The sequence below is a fragment of the Lissotriton vulgaris genome, chromosome 8 (assembly GCF_964263255.1).
Source record: "Lissotriton vulgaris chromosome 8, aLisVul1.2, whole genome shotgun sequence".
NCBI classification, from domain to species: Eukaryota; Metazoa; Chordata; class Amphibia; order Caudata; family Salamandridae; genus Lissotriton; species Lissotriton vulgaris.
In genome coordinates, this window is record NC_141696.1 from 73,536,656 (window position 1) to 73,549,906 (window position 13,251).

Here is a 13,251-nt window from a genome sequence, read left to right on the forward strand (position 1 = left end):
TCTTGTGTAATTCTCATCAGGTATTTGTTACTCAACCAACCCCTATCTTGATAATACTTTGATAATTTTCACATGAGACATGAATTTAGATTCCCCTTTGCACACTCTATATGGTTTCCTGAAGACTACCCAATCATTGGCTTTACATTCTTTTTATTGTCAAATGTTTGTTTTGAGCGTTCTTGACAGATCCAAACAGAATTTGACAGCTCATCATGCATTCCTTCCACAAATACAGTTGAAAATTTGAGTTTTACCCATTTCGGACACAAGTTTGATCTTGGATTTCGTTTCCTCAATACACTAAAAGGTGAAGCACCAGTGGTACTTTGAGGTGTGACAGAGTCCGCCCATGGTTTTTGCCTTAAGAGTTCCTCCACCTCCAGGCCATTTGCAATATCAGTCTGTATATCTTTTTTCAAAAATCTGTTAACCCTTTCCAAAAGGCCATTAGAAGTGTGGGTATACAAGGCTACATGTAGATGGCGAATAGGATTAATATCAATAAATTCTTTCATGGCATTGGACATACAATGTGTCCCACTGTCAGTAGCTAAAACTGAAGGGACACCCTGTACTTGAAAAATCTTCTTGAAAAACGTGATCACAGAGGATGTTGTTGGAACATCAGTAAAATCAAAATACACCCAAGAGATATCATTGTTCTGATGGTAATTAGCCAAATGGGTGTGCAGAATCTATAGCAACTTTATCTCAGGGATTCTCAGGTAATTCAGTAACATGCAACAGTGAGTCAAAGGTTTTCCAATGTGTGTCAGAATGAAGACAAATGATGCAAGAATCAATGAACCTCACCACCGGAGAATCCATTGCAAGCTACCAGTAGAATTTTTTACATTCTTACATGAGGAAATTACCCTCAAATGACCTCCATGAGCAAATGTGATCAACATGTTACGAATGGCAACAGGGGGAATGAAGAAATCATTGAGCATGGATAAACCATTAATAATAGACAATTGTTCATGAACTTAAGCATATGGTTTGACATCAACATCTAGGTTTCTCTCTTCTGGCCAACCTTTGTTAATGTTCTCTAGGACTTTTCTGAAGCACTGAATCAGAACAAAGTACATTAAGCCACTCTGTTTTGGATATTGCTCCTTTATCATTTAACTGATCAACCACAAGTGCAACCACACACTCATCCTCCTTTTCGCTTTTAGTGAGAGATTCAGATGGTAACGGCACTCTTGACAAGTAATATTTCCCAAAATAGAGCGAAATATATCCTTATCCTTAGGTGGGGGTGTTTCCTAAATTGTTTTAATTAAATTCAATTTTGGTCTGATACCCTCACTTGAAATATGATTCCCTAAATAGTCCAGTTCTTGCACAAATCATTTATATTTGTCAGACCTTAGGGTAAATCCTACTTTCTTGAAAATACTCAACCCCTTGTCGAAAATGGAGTCATGCTCTTCTACTGATTCCGCAAAACATTAGTATGTCATCGTAAAAACCTTGAGTCCTAGCCACCTCTGACAAGATACTATTCATGAATCTCTGAAAGACACTGACGACTGAGGCCAGTCCAGAATGTAGACGCAAAAATTTGAAAGCCTTAAAAGGCATGACAAATATACTTAGATCCTGAGACTCTTCAGCTAGCAGAATCTGGTGGTAAGCCAAACGTAAGTCAATTAACGTAAAATACTTAGCTTTAGCTATATTAGCTAACATGACCTGCATTTTGAGAAGGGGGTGACAATCTATGACAATATTTTTGTTTAAGATTCGAAAGTCCACACAAATCCTAATTTCCCAAGAACTCTTCTACATTCAGCAGATCCAGTGGCATAATAACTCTCTCAAAGATTAACTTCTGTAGTAATTTCTAGAGGTCCTCCCTTACACTCAAAAGGACAGGCCTTACTTTGCACACAACTGGAACTACATTATCTTTGAGTTTAATCGTGTGCTAAAAATTCTTAATGAAACCTATCTCATCACTGAATACTTCAGGAAATTTAGTGACAACATCAGTATATCCAAAACAACTCCATTTATGAATTCAAATTCCTTGGTAACTTCAGGGTCTATTAGGGTTACATCAGAAAAATTAAAACATTTGATGTTGTCCAATGAATGGAAAGTAGTGGTTAAACAATCATTTTTAGTAACTTGGCTAGATTAGTCCATTTCACCAAATTTCTGCCCTTGACAGAAACATACATTTTAGTAGTTGTAGTCCTCTCTAGGCATATCAATGAGTCTTTGAAGAAGCCACATAAAATAATATCTTGCTCCCCAAATGCTTTGGGCGAAATATCTGCTTGCTCTAGCACAAAATTAGTGCCCCAATTTTGGAAGAAACATACATCAGATATTATGGTGATTGGAACACCCACATCAGCCATCATACTAATTGTAATTGTAATTGTGCGTGTCTTGTAAAGCGCACTGCTACCCACACCGCAGGCCTCGTAGCGCTATAGACCGCTGGGGAACCCGTCCTGGCTTTCCCTGTGAGATAGTCCCTCCTGGGTATCTCAAAGGTGAAACCAGGCATCCCCGGCGTTTGTGAGAGGCCGTTGTGGAGATGAGGCAAGCTTAATGCCCAGAGTTGCCGAGTGTGATCCCTGATTAGAGTAGGCACTGAGGCGAGAATTATCAAGTCCGCTGATACTGGTCCAAGACCCTGCCGCGTCAGGAATCGAACCCTGGTCCCAGGCTGTTCTCTGCTCTCGGGTCTGCCGCCTCTAACCAGTGAGCCACACCACTCCAATACTAATACTGCTATTACCAATAGGCACCACACACCAAGGTTCTTTACCCTCCTCTAGAAAAGCAGACATAGCAGACACATTATCTTGAATATTAAGAATAACTTTAAAAAAAATCAGAGACACAGAGAGACCAACATTACTGATTTTAACAGATTGTTCCACCCTCCTCTACAAATCTTCTTAAAGAAGCCTCGTTTTTTGCAATTGATGCACTTTTTGCCCAATGCTGGACAACTGCTGTTATTGCACTTGAGAGCCTTGGAACCACACCTGAAGCAAACAACTTGACTTCTCTTTTGTACATTTCTATCAAACGTATTTCTACTGGACACAGCATTAACCATAGTGTCTTCTGAACAAGTCAGTCGAGTAGAAGTGGATTTAGAAGACATACTCTTGCTTGAAACCATGGACTGTTCAATGGCTTTAGCAAGATCAATGACTTAAGCTATAGAAGGATCTCTACAATGCAACAAACGTTCCTGTATTTTCTTTTAGTAGCAAGCAAAAACAAACTGATCCCTCAAATAGGTATCCAAAGAAACACCAAAATTACACGTAGAGCCAAGGGAGCATAGAGCAGAAATACATTTCTCCACAGACTCATCCATGAGTTGTTTCCTGAATTAAACCTTTCAAGGAGAACACTTGGCTATTCTGCAATTTTATTTTTGTAAACAAGAAATATCCTCTAAATATTCGTTCCAACCATCACCCTCACCACCAGGTGCTATAAGAACAGATAGATTATAAAAAATGTGCTGTCCTTCACGCCAAAGATGACCAAACAGTTAAGGCACTTTTCTCTTTGGCTCAAACTCAGTGGCATTAAAGGCTACAATAGAGTTCTCAAAAGTACGGACTTTTTGCTTCCAAGGTACAGGGGTGGTTTCCTGGATTCTGAGATATTTGAACTGGGCATCGATAATAAGCGATAGTACAAAAACCGAAACCAAAAATAACTCCCCAGGGGAGGTGTAAGGAGGTGCAATGAGGAGAAATACTTTTATTTGTTTAAGTATGTAGTTTTGCATGTAGTTTGTTTAAGTATGTAGTTTTGTACATTCTGCAGCACACCTAGAAAGAGGAAAAAGCCACTTGTAATTGTTTTTGTACAGGAATCATACCTGCAACACAGGCACACTTGCACCATGGTGCAAGTGTGCCTATATTGGCGCATATCAGCCAATTCTGCACCAGCCGAGGGGAAAGTACAGTGATGTGTCATATTGTTGTAAATATGATGCATTCCTTTGGTTTTAAAACGATGCAGCGCGTCGCAGCATAATGGCCTGCGGCACAGCGCTGCTTCATTTTGTTGAACAAAAGGCCCATTATTGCTAAAGACAGATAGACAGTGTTCATGTGCATTCCCATTCTTTACTTTTAACTCAAAGGGATCAGTGATACTGGAATTTCTTTTCATGCGCTGCTAGCATGCTTCTGCCTTATTTCCCGCCCACTCGATTTCACAACTACACAATTGCTGACACCAATCAATTGAGGGAAGACATTAGGTCTAACAAAGGAGTATTTAACTGAGGATGATTAAACTAAAAGTATACCTGAGGAAGCCTGTTTAAATCAATAAAGAACTCTGTTCTTTGTAGCCCATGTGAGTTTATTTCCCATTCTTTAATCAGCTATCATTTTGTACATTTTTGAATAATCAGTATGTATGCTATTTGCATGTGCACCACTATATTTGTGTAAGTGGGACTACAGTAGTTTAGGCATTCTGTTTGTTGTGTGCTGTGTGTTATATTCATCATTTTGTTATCATGATCATTCAGAAAGTTGAAAATAAAATTGGCAATAAAATTATGTCTTCTGTTGGAGGCAATGCATACAACATTGTATTGTCTTTATTTTAGTATACTCTGAAAACCCGCGATACTGATACTGTGTCCAGAGGTGCTGCATGTTTGAAGCTACATCTGAATATAAGGTTAGCATGAGTTAAGCTTTTTTCTTAGCTTTATGAATTTTGATTTGACTACAAGGGGTGTGGATTTGAAAACCAGTCAAGGAGCAAGGGGTCAAATCTACTAATATTTGGTAGAATGCTTAAAACACAGCGTCAAATGCAGAGGGCAGGAATGCATAATATCTACTAAGGTATGTCTCAAACCTGCTCTTCCTCTGTGCTAGCACACAGGATTCTTTTGTGTAGGGAGGGATACCATCCTGCACGAAAACAACCCTCTGAAATATGTTCCTCTTTCTCTGTGTGCTGCAGAATGCAGCAAAAGTAGAAAGAAAAAATAAGGAAAAATAATCATATTTCTTCTTCCACATTCCCTGCGAAGGCAAAGCATTTTGATTTGATGTTAGAATAGACCCGAAGGGGCATATTATCAAGGGGGTTTATCTCCGCTTTTTTGGCTTTAAAAGCCAAGAAAGCGGAGATAAAATTATCTCCCTATTACCTAGCTGCCGCTAACACCAGTTAGCGACAGCTAGTAGGAGATAGCGACCATCTTGGGCCCCACTTTGCATGTCAGTGATATTTATCACTAATGAGATGCAAAGTGGGCGTGCCAAGATGTTAGAGACTGAAAACAGTCGCTAACATCGCTATCTCCTATTACCAACTTTTGGAGATATTCGCGCTAAGCGGGATTATCTCCAAAAGCTAACACCTGCCCTGAGCAGTTCTTAGCCATGTTATCCAATGGGAGGTGGATAACATGGCTAAGAGCAGTAGCTCGCTAATGCATGAATATCGCTGATTTTTCAGCGATATTCATGCTTTGCAGCGATTTTTACAGCATTTGCGTTAAACCTTGGTAATACCAAGGTTTATTTGCGGTAAAAATCGCCGCAGCGCTGCGGTACATTTTTGTCTCTAACCATGCAATAGCGATAATTATCGCTATTGCTTGGTAATATGCCCCGAAATTGCTTATGTGGTGCCCTATGTAAGTTAGCACTCACTGCGCCGTTTTCTGTTCAAATGCCATTTTGAATACATGAGTGAAACTAGCCCTTGCACTTTCTGAGAAAAGGCTTCTGTCATGTTTTGTTTCAGCATACATTGAAGTTTTGCCTCGTAAATGAATATGCTGTTCATATTAGTGCATGCTTTTCCTCTAAGTAGAGGCCCTCTCCCACTAGTCTGGTGCAGGGTGAAACGACCTTGGGCTGTACTAGGTAGTGTGAGATATGAGAACGAAAACGTATTTCTTTTGTATTTCACTGTCCAGCTGCATCTGCCTGGAAAATTCCACTGTGGGTGTGTCTTTGCCCATCTATGAAATGTACATAATGTATCTTTATGCTTGTTGCCTTCAGTTCCCTCTACAGCACTCCTAGAGACTGGGCAGATGGGGCTCCACTCTGAGTGTACATGAATAAATCAGTTATTGGTTTGTATTCTCTACTGTCTGACCAACTCTTCATATAGTATGGAAGGCTGAGAGGTGGTCATAAGCGACCCGGGTGGACCTTAATGGGTCACTTCCTTCAGTAGTCCCAGGTTTACACATGGAACACTTGGAAACATCTGTCCCCACTCATGGAACGCCATCCCCTGGCAGAGTAATGCAAGGCAGTGACTTGCACTGTCTTGCATCACTCAAAATATACTATGTGATGCAGAACCATGAAAGGTGGCTCTGCATGGAATAGTAATACTCTTTTAAGAATTTGCTTTGCCCTTGTGTCACCTTGTGTGACGTAAGGGTAATGCAAGCTCTTGATTATTATGGCCCTAAGTTGTAATGCAGCTTGAGGTATCCCAATAAAACCAGGGGTCCCCCCTCACATAAATCAGATGATTGACAATAGTGACTGGACTAGAATACTCTTGCAAGGTCCACATGATTGAACAAATGATGTTAGATATATTTTAAGATATTCTGGATATATGTCCATTTGATAGGATGAGATGGCATTTTAATGTGACAACTTATCTAATTCTGTGCTAGAGATGGGATTAGATTGGGAGCCTGTTAATAGGAGACTGGTTTTAGTGGAAGCAGGTTCTTGACTTAAAAAAGCACATTGCACATGACCAGAGTGAATCTTCTTGTCCAGACCCTCTGAAAGACAACAGCAAGCACAAGCTCTAGGTTGTTAATATGGAACAATCTCCAAACTTATCTTGCCATATTTTGCTTGTGATGCAAAGTTTAAATCTCTCTGCAGTACTTTAAAGGGTGACTGCTTTTAGGCCTCTCGTTGTATCTCCAAAGACTTTCAAAGTATATTTTGCATCTGTAGACAAACAAAAAGGGAATAATTTAATCTTGGAAAAAAGCTCTCAAAAAGTCCTTATAAGTACTCCCTCAATTAGGTCCTCAATGTGAATTGTTTAGGTAAGTGTTACAAAAGCATGCTCATCAACGTAGTATGTTAGATTATATGCAGAGGTTGCACAACGTTTCAAACATCAAAACATTTGGGCAAAGCTGGCTATTTTCACACTCTTTCACATTGTAGTTTAATTTACAGGAGATGTTTTTGAGAAAAGTTTGTTTTTGTGACATAAAGGTCTTGCTAAAATATTTTAGTGAGATATTGCTCTTTGTAAAATCACTTCTTAAGGAGTTCTTTTACCACAAACTTGTTTTAGAAATTTTCTCTAGCAATTTGTTTCTAGCAACTTACAGCATTACAGACAGGAAAATCTGGCAAGTTTTTACAAACCTACATTTGCAGGAATAGGAGGATGTGAGACTAAACACTTCAGTCTTGATTATGACTTCGGTGTTTCAACACCAGCTATCCACCAGCATGGCAGCACCAAAGCCGCGCAAAGAACGCCCACCGTATTACAAATTGAAATTGCGCAGGCGGATGGTCCTTTGCCGTTCTCACAGTGGTGCCCTGAAAAAGGGCACCGCAATGGCAATAGCAAACATGTTCCAGCATTGCATGGTGTTGAAGTCCATGCCATGCTGGAACTGGGGGTGCAAGCAGACAGGGGGGTGACCCCCTAAATGTTGTGCCCCCCTGAATGCATCACATGGTGGTTGGGAAAGGGGGCCCATTGTTTTCCCACTTCCAGACTTTTCGTGGCGGGCTCACTGCCATGAAAAAGCTGGTGGTGGTGGAACTCTAAATATGCTCGGCAGGACTGTGCCAGTCCAACTCAGAATATTGTATTGCCCCTACGCTACGCCACCGGCATGGAACGGAAGTTCCCTGGTGCAGCCAACTGTCCACCACCGGTATGGCATGGAAAGTCAAAGGGGCATATTACCAACAACTAGCGATAATTATCGCTAGGTTGGCTTAGCGGCAATATTTTGAACGCCGAGCTGCGGTGATTTTTATCGCTTAGGAGCCTTGATATTATCAAGGTTTATCTCCTAAGCGATAAAAATCGGCCGAAATGCATGAATATCGCTGAAAAGTCAGCGATATTCATGCATTACCGAGCAAAATGCTCTTAGCCATGTTATCCACCTCCCATTGGATAACATGGCTAAGAACTGCTCAGAGCAGGTGTTAGCTTTTGGAGATATTCGCGCTTAGCCCGAATATCTCCAAAAGTTGGTAATAGGAGATAGCGATGTTAGCGACTGTTTCCAGTCGCTAACATCTTGGCACGCCCACTTTGCATGTCATTAGTGATAAATATCACTGACATGCAAAGTGGGGCCCAAGAGGGTCGCTATCTCCTACTAGCTGCCGCTAACTGGTGTTAGCGACAGCTAGGTAATAGGGAGATCATTTTATCTCCGCTTTCTTGGCTTTTAAACCCAAAAAAACGGAGATAAACCCCCTTGATAATATGCCCCATAATCCAGTAGTAGGGCCACTGCGAGTCTGGTGACCTGTAGCTTTCTGTGTGCGCTTACGAGCGCCTTGCACTACCAGTGCACCACTTTTTGTGTCGCACTGCCGGCACATTTTATTGCTCCATATTTATAAGTAAAGTAAAAGCCACTCAGTGTGACTTTTCCAGTCCTTGTAAATATGGCCACTTTACATGCAGCACTTTGCGTGGAAGGGGCATTGCATGGGTGTTGCTGTTGGAGTTCCCGCACAAAACCCATGGAACCTAACACATTTCCAGGTTTAGGAGAAATTGTAAACCTGGAAATGCGTATGAATACTATGCCTCCCCAGGGGAGGCATAGTATTCACAATGCATAATGAGGCACAATGAGGAGAAATTTATTCATTGTTCCTCTTTTTTTCACCTCTGGTGATTGTTTATGTATAGAAGGTGTCCCTTCCTGCACATCAACAATCATTAAAAAACATTTAATTTGCAAGTTCTGTGTGTGCTAATGTAGCACACATACAAATTGAAAAAGGAAACTTCTGTTTATGTAGAGGATGGGAACCCTTCCTGCACATAAATAAACAATCATCCTCGTGATGCAGGCATCCTTGTACCATGGTGCAAGGGTGCCTGCGTTGGCGTATGGCAGCCCATCGTGCCCCAGCAATGGGGAAAATACAGGAATGCGGCATGTCATTGTAAATATGTTGAATCTCTGTGCTTTGAAAGTTTTCCAGCGTGGCGCAGCCAAATGGCTTGTGGTGCAGCTCTGTAGCACTTTCATGTAAATGAGTCCCTGACTCTTTTGGTATTTCCATTTCATCACTCAGCTTCAGTGCTGGCAAACTTTGATGCCAAGCATCTCCAGAGTGGCACATGATGAGCATGAGGATATTATTTTAATGTCATCATGCATACAATATGTACTATTAATTAGATTGTGATGCAGGTAATGTACACCTATATATACCTACTGGAATTTTTTAGAAGACATATAGACAAGTGTGAACCGCTGCATCAGAAGTCTGCAGCCTCACAAAAATGCAAAGATCTCTAGAAATGTAGATTTGGTTTTAAATACAAACATCCATGTTATCGATTCTGGGGATACGGTACTGTGTGCTCTGTTGCATTTCAATCCAGGAGATTAACAATCATGTTTACAAATGTACTAAATGACACTAAAGGATACCTATTGACTCAACTTTACTCCTCAAATAGAGTGAATTTGACTCCACTGTGAGAGAATAGAGAAAGTTAATGTACTGCTTTAATATTTTCATATGGTATCAGGAGGTCTATGTCATTGGATCCACATGCAGCAATATCTTCATGGCCTTTGGTTGAGGTCAGCTGAAGATGTTGCATTGACTTGTCTCCAATGCTTATATTTCCAGTCTTGCAATGTGCTTGCTGTATTCAGCTCATGTGGACTTGTTAGGAAATATTGTTTAAAAAAAACGCTTCTTTGTTGTATAGCTTTATATGCAGTATCAAGTGTATGGTTCTTACAATGGGTAGCCACTGCCCACTATCATGCCAACGCATTCACGTTACGTTTTTTAGATACCCATAGTACTCTTTCTCTGATTTCTTTGGTTCTCAGCCCATAGACCAATGGATTTATGACCGGTGGAATGAGGCAATAGAGAATGGACATCAAAGTATTTACTTCAGCTGGGATACTGTCTCCCTTTGCACCTGCAATCACTATAGCTATTAGTGAGGAATAGTAATATGAAATGACTATGAGATGTGAACCACAAGTGCTAAAAGCCTTGGACATCTCTACTCTGGACCTGAGTTTGAGTACAGCACGGAGGATCATGGAGTAGGAAAAGAAGATGAAAGCTATGTCAAATCCACTGGTGAACCACATTATTATAAAAGTATAATGGTAAAGGACAGGGTTATGATCACATGCAAGACTTGCAACAGACAAATGCACACAGTAGTAATGATGAAGCACATTGCCATCACAGTAATTGAGCTGAGCAGCAAGGACACTTTCTATCACGCATGACAAAACACACTTTGGCAAAGTCAGAAGACCTGCTTTCAGCAGGTACTGGTTGTTAATGATTGTGGGGTACTGCAGTGGTTTGCATATAGCGACATAGCGGTCATGCGCCATCACCATGAAAACAAATGATTGAATCGAAATAATTACAGATATGAAGAAGGTTTGCATGAAGCAGTTGGCAAAACTAACAGCCTTTAAACCAAACCAAATGCTGTCTAGAATGGGAGGAAGCGTGGCTCAGTGGTTAGAGGCGGCAGACCCGGAAGCTGAGATCGACTGTGGACCAGGGTTCGATTCCCCGCCTCGGCGGGTCTTGGGCTCAAAATTCCACGGACTCGACAATTCTCGCTCTGGTGCCTACTCAACTCACGGGGTCACACTCTGCGACTCTGGGCAATAGCTTGCTTAATCTCCACTACGGCCCCTCGCGGCGGGATGCCTGGCTTTCACCTTGTGGACACCCTGCCGTGGTTTCTCACAGGGGAATACCAGGATGGGTTCCCTAAGCAAGCGCCGGGATGCTTACGGGCAGCTGTGCGCTTTACAAGTCCAGCACATTTACATTTACATTTACATAAATGCTCAAAGCAAAGTCCAGAAAGGTGAGAGCACCAAGTAAATAATACATGGGAGTATGGGGTCGCTTTTCAATCCAGATAATCGACACTAAGACCAAGTTAGCAGATAAAGCAACAAGAAGCAGGATTAGAAGAATGGCAGAGAGAAGACATTTCCACCATCTCTGGTCTCCTGAGAAGCAAAGGAGAACAAATTCTGTAACCTGGACGGTGTTGTTGGAAGGAGGCATTGCCAATGGAGGAGATGGATTTTCTGTTCAAATTTAAACCTGAAACGGAAAAAATATAGTTTTTAAAATCAAATTGCTACTAAAGTTGTTTTGGTGTAAGAGTAGTTTGCTTCTGATACTATTTTCGTTTTTGTGCCTCATGCCAGGGACTGCATCAACATTTAAATTGTATGAAAACTGTATTTTTAACCAGATTTAAAATTTGGGTTTCAAACATGCTGTACATTTCCTGCCTTTTTAGTACACTCTATCTCTTGCAGGTAACAAACACCTGGAGGAAACTGTAATAATTTCTGTACAGTACACCCATTGCATTGGAGAAAACCTGCTGTGTGTGTACAAAACCTGAGCCGATATCATGGACAAATCATATTTGCAGTGGGTTTCATGTGCCCAGTTTTTGCATACAAGAGTCATCAGACTAACAATTTATTAATCTGAAATATTTGTACTATTCTATTCTATTCTATTCTATTCTATTCTATTCTATTCTATGTTATTCTATTCTATTCAGTTTTATGTGCCCAGATGCATCAAAGTACTGTTTTGCGATTCCTAATTTGCGAAAATTACCGAATCGCAAATTAGAAATCTCAAAATGGTATGCATCATTTTTTTCGCATTTTTTTTGTGATTCGGTAAAAATCGCAATTTTTACCGAATCGCATAAAAAATGCGATTTTCAAATTGCGAATTCGCAATTCCCATTCATTCCTATGGGCTGAAATGCCCATAGGAATGAATGGGAATTGCGTATTCGCAATTTGAAAATCGGAATTCAACAAAGCATTTCAAGGGTGGAGAGGGGGGTCCAAAGGACCCCCCCCTGCACCCATGAAATGCACTTGTACATGTAAGTTACATACACACATTTCCTAAGGACATGTGTGTCTGTAACTTAACAGTTTAAAAAATGCATTTTTGTGCATTTTTAAACAATTTTGCAAATTACCACGAGGTTCAAACTCGTGGTAATTTGCACTTGCAATTTTCAAAGTCGCAAATTTTTTAACAATGATGCATTGCATTTAAGGAATCGCAAAATTGCGATTCCTTAAATGCAATCGCATTTGAGAAATTCGCAAAATTAGCAAATTTCTACAAAAACTAATGATGCATACCAAAAAGCATTTTTGGAGTCGCAAACGGCCGATTTTAAGGAATCGCACCGTTTGCGACTCCAAAAATGTTTGATGCATCTGGGCAATGGCTCTTGTATATTGCATGTCATCCAGAAGGCCACCCAGAGCTAGAACAGAGATTGTGTATCACCAGTCCACCACAGAAGGAAAGACTAAAGGCCACATGTCTGACTGTTAGTGGATATTTGGGCCCTTTGCGACCGCTAAATATGTCTGTGGTATGTAGAAACCCCATTTTGCAAGTCAGTAACCTATTACTGACTTGAAAAGTAGATTCCGTCGACTTGCTATTAGGAAGGGGGCAGAGGACTTGTAGAGTGAGCACTCGCGCACTTTGCTGATAAAGTGTATGTGTCTTTGCTAAGGGAATTGATTGGGGCAACACTGAGTGTTGCAGGGTGCGTAGCTAGGCGATCTGGGCTTCCTATTTGTTGGACTTTTCATCGTCTGGACTGTCTAGCCTTACTGTTTTTACTTGCACACAATCTCTGCTTTTAAACTGCATTTTTTAATTATTGCATATACCGCCAAAAGGAAGTCCCGACTGCCTGCTAGCGTTCAATAGGAGTAGGGGTGGGTGGAATTTGCGTAATCGCGTTATACCAATCTCTGCGAAATGGTAAAAATCTCTGCGCACACGCATAAATTCAGCAAACATGCATTTTGAGAACGCGAGCAAGCAAAAAAATTTCGCAAAGCAGCGGAACGCTGAATTTTGGGCAGTTTTGCGTTCTCCGCAGAACGCAAAATTACCCAAATTACCCAAATTCCGCGAGCAGAAAAGAATTTAC